Source organism: Babylonia areolata, chromosome 30, assembly GCF_041734735.1.
Source record: "Babylonia areolata isolate BAREFJ2019XMU chromosome 30, ASM4173473v1, whole genome shotgun sequence".
NCBI classification, from domain to species: Eukaryota; Metazoa; Mollusca; class Gastropoda; order Neogastropoda; family Buccinidae; genus Babylonia; species Babylonia areolata.
The window spans coordinates 15,121,184-15,133,683 of NC_134905.1; the positions used below are offsets into that span (position 1 = coordinate 15,121,184).

Below are 12,500 nucleotides of genomic sequence, written 5' to 3' on the forward strand. Positions count from 1 at the left end.
ATAACAGATACAAGAGAGCGAGAGAGAGCCTGATCAGAGAGAGAGAGAGAGAGAGAGAGAGACAGACAGACAGACAGACAGACAGACACAGACATAGAGACAGAGAAGACAGACTAGAGATGACAACTTTTTTTTTTAAACACTGATAAATCTGTTGTGACAAAATGTAATATAATACAATACAATACAACGTATACAAAATGATACAATACCAAAAAAACCCAAAAAACAACATAACACGATACCATTAACAGAGTACCACACAAAACTGAAATAAACATATACAAAATTCAATACATCACACACAGAAATCCAAAACACAGCCCACAAGACAATACAACAAATACAACACAATGCAACACAGCACAGAACAATCCAATACATTTTTTTTTCACGACAACACCAAACAAAGTACAACAATGTACATTCTTCCAGTACAGTGGGCAACGCAGCTGCTATTGTGGGGGACACACACACACACACGCATTCACACACACACACACACACACGCATTCACACACACACACACATACACACACGCATTCACACACACACACACACACGCATTCACACAACACACACACACGCATTCACACACACAAACAAACAAACACACACACACACACATACACACACACGCATTCACACACACACACACACACACACACACACACACACACACACACACACACACACACACCTACACGTGAAACCTTAGTTTAAAAAAAAAAGGGGGGGGGGGGGATCTAGCAAGCTGCCCACCTCAGTCCCCCCCCCCCCTCCACCTTCTCTCTCCCGCCCTCAATTCACCATCCTCCCCACCCACACATCCGGCACTCCCAGCATAAGCCCTAGGTGTGAGTATATATATATATATATATATATATATATATATATATATATATATATATATATATATATATATATATATATATTTAGAGAGAGAGAGAGAGCACTCATTAACTCGTCCGACACTTTTCTGACTGTTGCCTTGCTTAATTAACAATCTTTATCAAGCCATCTCCCCCCCCCCTCCAACCTCCACACACCCACTCTCTCTCTCTCTCTCTCCAGAAGTCTTTCACAATAAGTTGTCTGACGTAAGTTATTCGATCTGTTCTCTCTATCTCTCTCCGTCTCTCTCTCTCTCTCTCTCTAACATTTGTCAAGCTATCTCTTCCCCTCCCCCCCCCCACCCCCACCCGACCACCAACACACACACTCTCTCTCTCTCTCTCTCCAGAAGTCTTACACAATAAGTTGATTGACATAAGTTATTCAATGTGTTCTCTCTCTCTTTCTCTCTCTCTCTCTGTGAGTATGCGCGCGCGCCCAGAAGCAGCAGCAGTAGTAGTAGTAGTAGTAGTCGTAATCGTAGAAGCTGCAATCTTCAATTTTACACTATTTTTTTACGTCTTTCCTCTCTAAATGATATTCGACGGAAAAAGGAAATACACGCGCGAGAGAGAGGATGTGTGTGTGTGTGTGTGTGTGTGTGTGTGTGTGTGTGTGTGTGTGTGTGTGTGTGTGTGTGTACGTGTGTGTGTGTGTGTGTGTGTGTGTGTGTGTGTGTGTGTGTGTGTACGTGTGTGTGTGTGTGTGTGTGTGTGTGTGTGTGTGCTGGGAATGGCCCACTCCGGCGCACCCCTTCCTCTCTGTCTCACTTACCCATTCAACACACACACACACACACACACACACACACACATAGAGACAAACATGCGCGCGCGCGCGCGCGCACACACACACACACACACACCGTGCACTAGAATCCACTTTGCGAATCCCAGCAAAAAACCAATGCGGTTTTCAAAGCATTGCAATTCCACATACCTCCCCCCTCCTACCCACCACCCACCAACACCCTTCAACACCGAAACCACATCCCCCCCCCCCCCAACCACCACCACACTGACACACCTGTGAGTGACCACACACTGACACATCTGTAGTGACCACACACTGACACACCTGTAAGTGACCACACACACACACCTGAAAGTGACCACACACTGACACACCTGTAAGTCAGTCACACACTGCCACACCTGTACGCGACCACACACTGATACACCTGCAAGTGACCACACACACACACACACACCTGAAAGTGACCACACACTGACACACCTGTAAGTCAGTCACACACTGCCACACCTGTACGCGACCACACACTGATACACCTGCAAGTGACCACACACACACACACACACACACACACACACACACCTACCTGTAAGTGACAACACACTGACACACCTGTAAGTCAGTCACACACTGACACACCTGTAAGTGACCACACACTGACACACCTGTAAGTCAGTCACACACTGACACACCTGTAAGTCAGTCACACACTGACACACCTGTAAGTGACCACACACTGACACACCTGTAAGTCAGTCACACACTGACACACCTGTAAGTGACCACACACTGACACACCTGTAAGTCACTCACACACTGACACACACACACACACCTACCTGTAAGTGACAACACACTGACACACCTGTAAGTCAGTCACACACTGACACACCTGTAAGTGACCACACACTGACACACCTGTAAGTGACCACACACTGACACACCTGTAAGTCAGTCACACACTGACACACCTGTAAGTGACCACACACACACACACACACACACATGCGCGCGCGTACGGGGGACTATCGACTACGCTCCCGACAATGTCCGCTTTGACAGTAACACAACCCCCGAAGTTGCTGCTCAGTGGCGTGAAAAGCAATCAATTCTCACCATCCCTAAAAATTAATAAGCACGTATACGTGTATGTCATCAATATATATATATACTTACACATCGCTGTACGTATAGATATTTCTCCCAGGATTTTTTTTTTTTTTGACCCAAAATAAGTTGGTAAAACACTCACAAAACACAATCAGCACTGCTTTGGAAAGTTTTGTTGTTTTGGGTTTGTTTTTTGTTTTTTGTGTGTGTGGTTGTCACTTTCTTCCTTTTTTTTCTTCTTCACACCACCAAATCAAATCTTCACAGCTATGTGAAAAGAAACTCTCGTCTTGTCTTTTTTTGTTGCTGCTGTTGCTGCTGCTGCTGTTTCACAACTCTTAAAAAAAAAAAAAAAATCAACAACGGCAGAAGCAGCTACGACGCCGACGATGACGATGACGATGACGACGCATTACTTCCTTCCTTCACACCTTCTCAAAACTTAGGAACACACTCACACACACAGAAGAAGAAGAAGAAGAAGAAGAAGAAGGAAGAACACGCGGCTGCACACCAAAATCCAAAAACACACACTCTACAGTCACATACACACACACACAGATCGAGAGACTGATGACGAGGCTTCAACAACAGAAAGCTCCTCCTCGATTTAAAACAAAAACAAACCAACAACAAAAAAAACCCCTGCACAACCTGTCTCTCCCCCCTTTCCACTGAAGGTCTCATAGTAGTAGTAGTAGTTGTAGTAGTAGTCGCAACGCCGGATAAGCCCCAGGAAATGCAAAGCAGCCAAGCGAAAGCACACACACACACACACACACACACACACACACACACACACACACGCACGCACAACCTGACACCCCTAATTCCGCACTGCTCCTAACACACCTGGCAGCACTGACGGACGGTACCATTCTCTCGCTGGAAGGGGTGGAAGGTATAGGGTAAAGAGGGTGGGTGAGGCAGGGGGTGTGGTGTGGGAGGGAAGGGGGAGAGGGAGAGGGCCAAGGTAATGATAGGACAGCAAGGTTTGTTCTGTGAAGCCACCACCACCACCACCACCACCAACCACCACCAGCACTACTAACAACAGCCAACCACCACCACCACTATCATCATCACCACTATCCTCTCTATTCCCTCTTGTCGAGGTCAGAGAGCTATAGCACAGAAGGAGAAAGATTAAAAGATATTTTCGGCAGCGGTGGCTTGCCTGCCTCTCAATGTGTGTGTGTGTGTGTGTGTGTGTGTCGCTTGGCGATTTGGCACACTAGCACCTCTCCAAAGCCCCCCACCCCCCCACACCACCAGTCCCATCCCCCCTACTCCCATTCCCCCACCCCCACCCCGCCCACACACACACACCTCTCTCTCCCTCCCTCTCATCTCCCAGACACACGACTGGTATGGGAAGCCACAAATAGAACAGAAAAGAACAGGAGGAGAGTGGGGAAGTGGATGGGGGAGGTGGGGGTGGGGGGGGGATGGATGGATATGATGTGTGTGTGTGTGTGTGTGTGTGTGTGTGTGTGTGTGTGTTTCGGTTTGGAGTAGTAGTAGGGTAGAGAGAGAAGGGGTAGGCAGAGAGGGGGAAGTGGGGTGGGGTGGATGGGTGGGTTGGAAGGGAGAAAGAATGGAGTCACAGGTAAAGTGAAAAGGTAGGACTTTGACGAGACAGTGACGTGTAGAGCATGATACAAGGTGTTGGGGGTGGGGGGGGGGGGGGGGGGGGAGAGAGAGTGTGGACGGTGATGGGGAAAGGGGGGGGGATAAGGTGGTGGTGGTGGTGGTGAAGGAGATAGATTCATCCACATCATCCACTACCACCACCACCACCACTACTACTACTACTACTACCACTACTCACCCGCCTACCTTCACCCACCCCCCACTACACACCCCCACCCCACACTAGAAACTCGTCGACAGCATAATAATATAACGCGCGCGCGACGAGAGAGAGAGAGAGAGAGAGAGAGAGAGGTGTCAATTGCGATGGCGTGGGCGGGTTTAGTAATTGACTGCTTGCACTTTCTGCATAGGCACCTGACGTTTGTTTTATTTTCTCCCCTGTTTTTTTTTTTCTGGATTCCTTCTGTCTTGCGTACTATACCTCCCCCCCCCCCCCCCCCCACCACCATGCGTTGGCTCTGTGTGTGTGTGTGTGTGTGTGTGTGTGTGTGTGTGTGTGTGTGTGTGTGTGTGTGTGTGTGTGTGTGTGTGTGTGTGTGTGTGTGTGTGTTCAGACAACAAGCAGTGCAGTCTACAGAGCAGACGAAAGTCCGGGTCGGGTTGAGATTGTGTGTCACTCGATTGACGTCACGTACCTTCCAACAGACAACAGGTGTGTGTGTGTGTGTGTGTGTGTGTGTGTGAGAGAGTGAGAGAGAGAGAGAGAGAGTGTGTGTGTGTGTGTGTGTGTGAGAGAGAGAGAGAGAGAGAGAGAGAGAGAGAGTGTGTGTGTGTGTGTTTGTGTTGGATTTGCAACTCATTGTGTGTGTGTGTGAATGCGCGTGATTGCGTGTATGAGCAATCCGGTGTGAATGTGTGTGTGTGTGTGTGTGTGTGTGTGTGTGTGTGTGTATGTACGGTGTGTGTGGGCACGGTGTGTGTGCGTGTGCGAGCGTGTGTCACGTGCGTACGTGCCTTGCGCTGGCAAGCGCGGCATGTGTGCGCGTGTATGTATATACATTTGTGCATGCGTGTATGTGTGTGCATGAATGTGTGCATGCGTGCTTCCGTATATGTGTGTATGTGTTGTGCATGCGTGCGTGCGCGCGCGTGTATATGTGTGTACATGCTTACGTGTGTGTGTGTGTGTGTGTGTTTGCATGTGTGCGTGCGTATGTGTCGTGCGTGCGCATGTGTGTGCGCAGGTGCGTGGGTGCGAGCGCGTGTATGTGTATGTGCATGTGTGCATGTGCACGCGTGCACAACCTTCACCTTGCCCTGACTGATGATGCTGAAGGTCTCAACCCTGGCTGAGATCCACGTTTTATCTCCACCCAACGAATGCACTCTTCACACACACACACACACACACACACACACAAAGACCAGGACCACCTTTTGGGCACACACAGACAGAAAATGTATGCAGTATATATACTGCTCTGTACGCACAATTAACGAATGAGTGTAATACAATATGCATGCAGCGTATTACGTGTGTGTGTGTGTGTGTGTGTGTGTGTGTGTGTGTGTGTGTGTGTGTTGTATTTGCCACTGTTTGTGTGTATGTGAGGGGGTGGTGGTGGGTGGGTGGGGGAGGGGGAGAGAGAGGGGGAGGAGAGGGGGGGACAGAACGATGGAAAGAGAGGAAGAGAGAGAGAGAGAGAGAGAGAGAGAGAGAGAGAGAGAGAGAGAGAGAGAGAGAGAGAGAGAACGAACGAACGAAAGAACGAACGAAATTGTTTTAATGAACTTTGGCCATGGACCACAATTCAAAACCAGGGGACTGGGGTGGGCATGGGAAGGGGTATTATAACACTTGAATAGATGACACAATATCATAATGTTCATGGACTTGACATCAGTTCTACTTAATTAGGTCTGAGTATATGATTTCTCCTTTTGATCGCATGGAAAATAAATTTTGATACATGGCAATTTCTGTACTTGTTGTTTGATCGAAGAAGTGTACCAAGAGACATATTTAAACAGTCTTGAAGAAATTCTGACCGTAAATCAATATATACAGAACAAACAAACAACAAATGGCATTCATCTTCTAGTTCACCTTGGCAAAAAAGGACAATGCTTTAAAACATCATTTCAGTGTACCTATTAACATTATTATTTAAAGGAAGCACATTAAATCTGGCCTGAGACAACGCTAGTCTGAAACAATATTCATCAGCATTCGTTATGTATTTTTCTTTTTCAAATATAACTTTAAATGATCTGTAGCATGAATATCTGCCTCTATCACTAATAGTACCCGACCGTTCTTGAATGAAGATATCTTGAAGTCTTTGCTTGAAAATAATAAGAAATCCCTTCATATCACCAAAACCTTGCTGCAACCACACAAAATTAAAACCTGTTGTGCATAATATTTCTCTAACTTGAGAAGCCCAACACTGTTTTCCATTTAAATCTAAACCAAGCAACATCTGATAAGCCATGTATGGCAGTCGATTTTGATCCATCTGTGGTATTCTAAACCAGTACCTTATAACATTTAAAAACGAGTTTACAAACAACGGACATGTACCAAGATCACCACAAACCACTTTGTTTGGCGTTTTCACTGGCATTCCCAAGAATCGCTTACATGCTAATAAATGAATTTTTTTTTCTACATTCTCTAGTCTATTCATACCCCAAATTTCAGATGCATACAACGGAACAGGCTGTACCTTTACATCAAATATTTTGAAAAATACTGCATATGACATATCTTGTTACTTTTGAAAAGCCTTCACAAGGCTCATGGTTGCCCTTTTTTGCCTTTCACAACAAGATGTACGGTCCCCCTTTTGGGACTTATCTTTGATGGGAATGTATACCCTAAATAACAGTATTCATTTACTACTTCTAGTTCTTCATGCCGACCTAAAAACCCGCCTTTTTCTGAACACCATTATTTTGGTCTTCTGCAGATTCATTTTCAACTTCATCACCTGACAGCACGATTTAAGAATATTCAACTGATTCTGAAGTCCTATGGGAGTTGTTGATAACAAAGCAATATCACCGGTAAAAAGCAATATGAACAGTTCCATGCTACCTGGTATCAACTGAACCCCATGTCTTCCTGACACAGACATCTGTTCAGCAATCTGATTGATGAATGTACAAAAAGTAGTGCTATATGTGTGGTTATTTGTCTTCCAGTGAGGGGTGCTATATGTGTGTGGTTATTTGTCTTTCAGTGAGGGGTGCTATATGTGTGTGGTTATTTGTCTTTCAGTGAGGGGTGCTATATGTGTATGGCTATTTGTCTTCCAGTGAGGGGTGCTATATGTGGTTATTTGTCTTCCAGTGAGGGGTGCTATATGTGGTTATTTGTCTTTCAGTGAGGGGTGCTATATGTGTGTGGTCATTTGTCTTCCAGTGAGGGGTGCTATATATGTGTGGTTACTTGTCTTCCAGTGAGAGGTGCTATATGTGTGGTTATTTGTCTTCCAGTGAGGGGTGCTATATGTGGTTATTTGTCTTCCAGTGAGGGGTGCTATATGTGTATGGTTATTTGTCTTCCAGTGAGGGGTGCTATATGTGTATGGTTATTTGTCTTCCAGTGAGGGGTGCTATATATGTGTGGTTATTTGTCTTCCAGTGAGGGGTGCTATATATGTGTAGTCATTTGTCTTCGAGTGAGGGGTGCTATATGTGGTTATTTGTCTTCCAGTGAGGGGTGCTATATATGTGTGGTCATTTGTCTTCCAGTGAGGGGTGCTATATGTGTGTAGTTATTTGTCTTCCAGTGAGGGGTGCTATATGTGGTTATTTGTCTTCCAGTGAGGGGTGCTATATGTGGTTATTTGTCTTCCAGTGAGGGGTGCTATATGTGGTTATTTGTCTTCCAGTGAGGGGTGCTATATGTGGTTATTTGTCTTCCAGTGAGGGGTGCTATATGTGGTTATTTGTCTTCCAGTGAGGGGTGCTATATGTGTGTGGTTATTTGTCTTCCAGTGAGGGGTGCTATATATGTGGTTATTTGTCTTCCAGTGAGGGGTGCTATATGTGTGGTTATTTGTCTTCCAGTGAGGGGTGCTATATGTGTGTGGTTATTTGTCTTCCAGTGAGGGGTGCTATATGTGTGGTTATTTGTCTTCCAGTGAGGGGTGCTATATGTGTGTGGTCATTTGTCTTCCAGTGAGGGGGTGCTATAATTTATTATGTGAATGGTTATTTGTCTTCCAGTGAGGGGTGCTATATGTGTGGTTATTTGTCTTCCAGTGAGGGGTGCTATATATGTGTGGTCATTTGTCTTCCAGTGAGGGGGTGCTATAATTTATTATGTGAATGGTTATTTGTCTTCCAGTGAGGGGTGCTATATGTGTGTGGTTATTTGTCTTCCAGTGAGGGGTGCTATATGTGTGTAGTTATTTGTCTTCCAGTGAGGGGTGCTATATGTGTGTGGTTATTTGTCTTCCAGTGAGGGGTGCTATATGTGTATGGTTATTTGTCTTCCAGTGAGGGGGTGCTATAATTTATTATGTGAATGGTTATTTGTCTTCCAGTGAGGGGTGCTATATGTGAATGGTTATTTGTCTTCCAGTGAGGGGTGCTATATATGTGTGGTTATTTGTCTTCCAGTGAGGGGTGCTATATATGTATGGTTATTTGTCTTCCAGTGAGGGGTGCTATATGTGTGTGGTTGTCTTCCAGTGAGGGGTGCTATATGTATGTGTATGGTTATTTGTCTTCCAGTGAGGGGTGCTATATGTGTGTGGTTATTTGTCTTCCAGTGAGGGGTGCTATATGTGTGTGGTTATTTGTCTTCCAGTGAGGGGTGCTATATGTGTGTGGTCATTTGTCTTCCAGTGAGGGGTGCTATATGTGTGTGGTTATTTGTCTTCCAGTGAGGGGGTGCTATAATTTATTATGTGAATGGTTATTTGTCTTCCAGTGAGGGGTGCTATATGTGTATGGTTATTTGTCTTCCAGTGAGGGGTGCTATATGTGTGTGGTTGTCTTCCAGTGAGAGGTGCTATATGTGTGGTTATTTGTCTTCCAGTGAGGGGTGCTATATATGTGTGGTTATTTGTCTTCTAGTGAGGGGTGCTATATATGTGTGTAGTCATTTGTCTTCCAGTGAGAGGTGCTATATGTGTGTAGTCATTTGTCTTCCAGTGAGGGGTGCTATATATGTGTGTAGTCATTTGTCTTCCAGTGAGAGGTGCTATATGTGTGTAGTCATTTGTCTTCCAGTGAGGGGTGCTATATGTGTGTGGTTGTTTGTCTTCCAGTGAGGGGTGCTATATATGTGTGGTTATTTGTCTTCCAGTGAGGGGTGCTATATGTGTGTAGTTATTTGTCTTCCAGTGAGGGGTGCTATATGTGTATGGTTATTTGTCTTCCAGTGAGGGGGTGCTATATGTGTATGGTTATTTGTCTTCCAGTGAGGGGTGCTATATGTGTGTGGTTATTTGTCTTCCAGTGAGGGGTGCTATATGTGTGTGGTTGTCTTCCAGTGAGGGGTGCTATATGTGTGTGGTTGTCTTCCAGTGAGGGGTGCTATATGTGTATGGTTATTTGTCTTCCAGTGAGGGGTGCTATATGTGTGTGGTTGTCTTCCAGTGAGGGGTGCTATATGTGTATGGTTATTTGTCTTCCAGTGAGGGGTGCTATATGTGTGTGGTTATTTGTCTTCCAGTGAGGGGTGCTATATGTGTGTAGTCATTTGTCTTCCAGTGAGGGGTGCTATATGTGTGTAGTCATTTGTCTTCCAGTGAGGGGTGCTATATGTGTGTAGTCATTTGTCTTCCAGTGAGGGGTGCTATATGTGTGTGGTTGTTTGTCTTCCAGTGAGGGGTGCTATATGTGTATGGTTATTTGTCTTCCAGTGAGGGGTGCTATATGTGTGTAGTCATTTGTCTTCCAGTGAGGGGTGCTATATGTGTGTAGTCATTTGTCTTCCAGTGAGGGGTGCTATATGTGTGTGGTTATTTGTCTTCCAGTGAGGGGGTGCTATATGTGTATGGTTATTTGTCTTCCAGTGAGGGGGTGCTATATGTGTGTGGTTATCTGTGTGGGATGCTAAGTGTACGTGGTTACTTATCTCCAAGTGGGAGATGCTATGCATTTGTGGTTATCTGTCTTCAAGTGCAAGATGCTAAATCTGCGTGGTTATTGGTCTTTCAATTGTGGGGTGCTACTATATGTTCATAGTTACTTGTTTACTGGTGCAGGATGCTAAATGCGTGTGGTTACACGTCTTAAGTGCATCAGTGATGATGCCAAAATGTATTACGGTTTATTTATTTTTCAAGGGCAGGATGCCGCATCTATGTCAGTTGTCATTTGTCCTAAGTGCACGATGTCAAGATGTAATTTCGGTTAACCATTAACAAGTGCAGGAAACTGTTTTTATCGATGCTGTCATTTGTCTACGGTACAGGACACCTTAAAGAACACAACAGCCCACACACAAAAAAACCACACCTCGACTGAAAACTGTCAGCTCTCGAAACAAAACAACAACAACAACAACAAAACCAAAAAACCTCAACCGCTTCGGTCAGCAGCAGAACATTGAACACCTTGCAGTGTTAATTAAGACTGACTGCACTCTTTAAACAACCTGTCAACACAAATTGCTCCCGCTCCCCCCCCCCACCCCCCCCCCCCCCCCCCCCCCCCCCCCCCTCTATCACCACCCTTCCTTGCCCCCCGCTTACATACAACACGCTCTCACGCTCACTCGCACGTGCGCACACGTGTCACGCGCGTAGACACTTCATTCTCTCTCTCTCTCACCCCCTCCCCCCCCCCCCCCACACACACGCCCACCCCTACCTCCATCCCCCCCTCTCTCTCTCTCTCTCTCTTTTTTTTCTCTCTCTCTCCCCCACCACCTCCTGTCTGTCTGAGGACAGGGAAGTGTCAATGTGTCTCTGATCTCTTTTCTGTTTATTCTGATTTCTCTGTTTCATACTGTTTGTTTATCACTCGTTTTTTTGTTTTGTTTTTTTTTTTTTTGGTTTTGTTTGTATTTGTTTTTTGTTGGGGTTTTTTTTTTTTTGGTTGTGGTTTTTTTTTTTTTTTTTTTTTCCTTCTTTGTATTGTATTTGTATTTCTCTTTTTATCACAACAGATTTCTCTGTGTGAAATTCGGGCTGCTCTCCCCAGGGAGAGCGCGTCGCTACACTACAGCACCACCCCCCCCCCTTCCCCCCCCTTTTTTTTTCCCTGAGTGCAGTTTTATTTGTTTTTCCTATCGAAGTGGATTTTTCTATAGAATTTGGCCAGGAACAACCCTTTTGTTGCCGTGGGTCCTTTTTACGTGCGCTAAGTGCATGCTGCACACGGGACCTCGGTTTATCGTCTCATCCGAATGACTAGCGTTCAGACCACAACTCAAGGTCTAGTGGAGGGGGAGAAAATACTGGCGGTTGAGCCGCGATTCGAACCAGCGAGGATCAGATTCTCTCGCTTCCTTGGCGGACGCGTTACCTCTAGGCCATCACTCCGCTTTCTTTCTTTTTTTTCTTTTTCTTTTCTTTTTGTTCGGATTTGTAAGCAACTTCACCCTCCCCCCCCCACTCCCCCCCCTCCCCCAGCTCACGAGAACACTACAGCTAAATGACATTAAACATTTCAGTGTTCAGTCTCTCTCTCTCTCTCTCTCTCTCTCTCCCGTGCACACACACTATTACATGCACGCCAGCTACTTCATTCTTCCTATCCCCCCCCCCCCCCACACACACACACACACAATCCCCCCCCCCCGCCCCCCCCCCCCCCCCCCCGCCCCAACACCTCTCACTTCTCTGTCTGTCTGTCTGTCTCTCTCTCGTTCTCCATCTGTCCGTCTGTCTGTCTGTCTGTCTGTCTCTCTCTCTCACATGCACACGCAAAGTCATTAACACGGGCGCGAGAGAAACTTCATTACTGTGTTCCACAGAAGCTGCGCTGTGAAGAAAATGGCATCGTCAACTACAAACCATGTCCAGCGACGGACCACTGATTATCAAAAAAAACAAAAAAACAAAACAAAAAACACCCCCCAAAAAAGCCATTTCAAACGCGACACCTTAGAAGAGAGAGAGAGAGAGAGAGAGAGAGAGAGAGAGAGAGAGAGAGAGAAATTGATACTTTTTTTTTTTCGT

The 12,500-nt window shown here is 45.7% G+C and overlaps 1 protein-coding gene across 6 annotated transcripts in view; it reads right to left on the bottom strand.

Annotated features, from left to right (window-relative positions):
- Positions 1 to 12,500, bottom strand: part of LOC143275352 (diacylglycerol kinase delta-like) — a 314,465-nt gene that overhangs the window by 139,533 nt on the left and 162,432 nt on the right. Inside the window, exon 1 of one of the 6 annotated variants that reach the window (XM_076579396.1) lies at positions 2,824 to 3,222. The exons of the other annotated variants lie outside the window; for them this stretch is intronic. The gene's annotated coding sequence lies outside the window, so the exon portion shown is untranslated. Of the gene's footprint in view, positions 1 to 2,823; positions 3,223 to 12,500 lie in introns of those variants that run through there. 6 annotated transcript variants of the gene reach the window in all.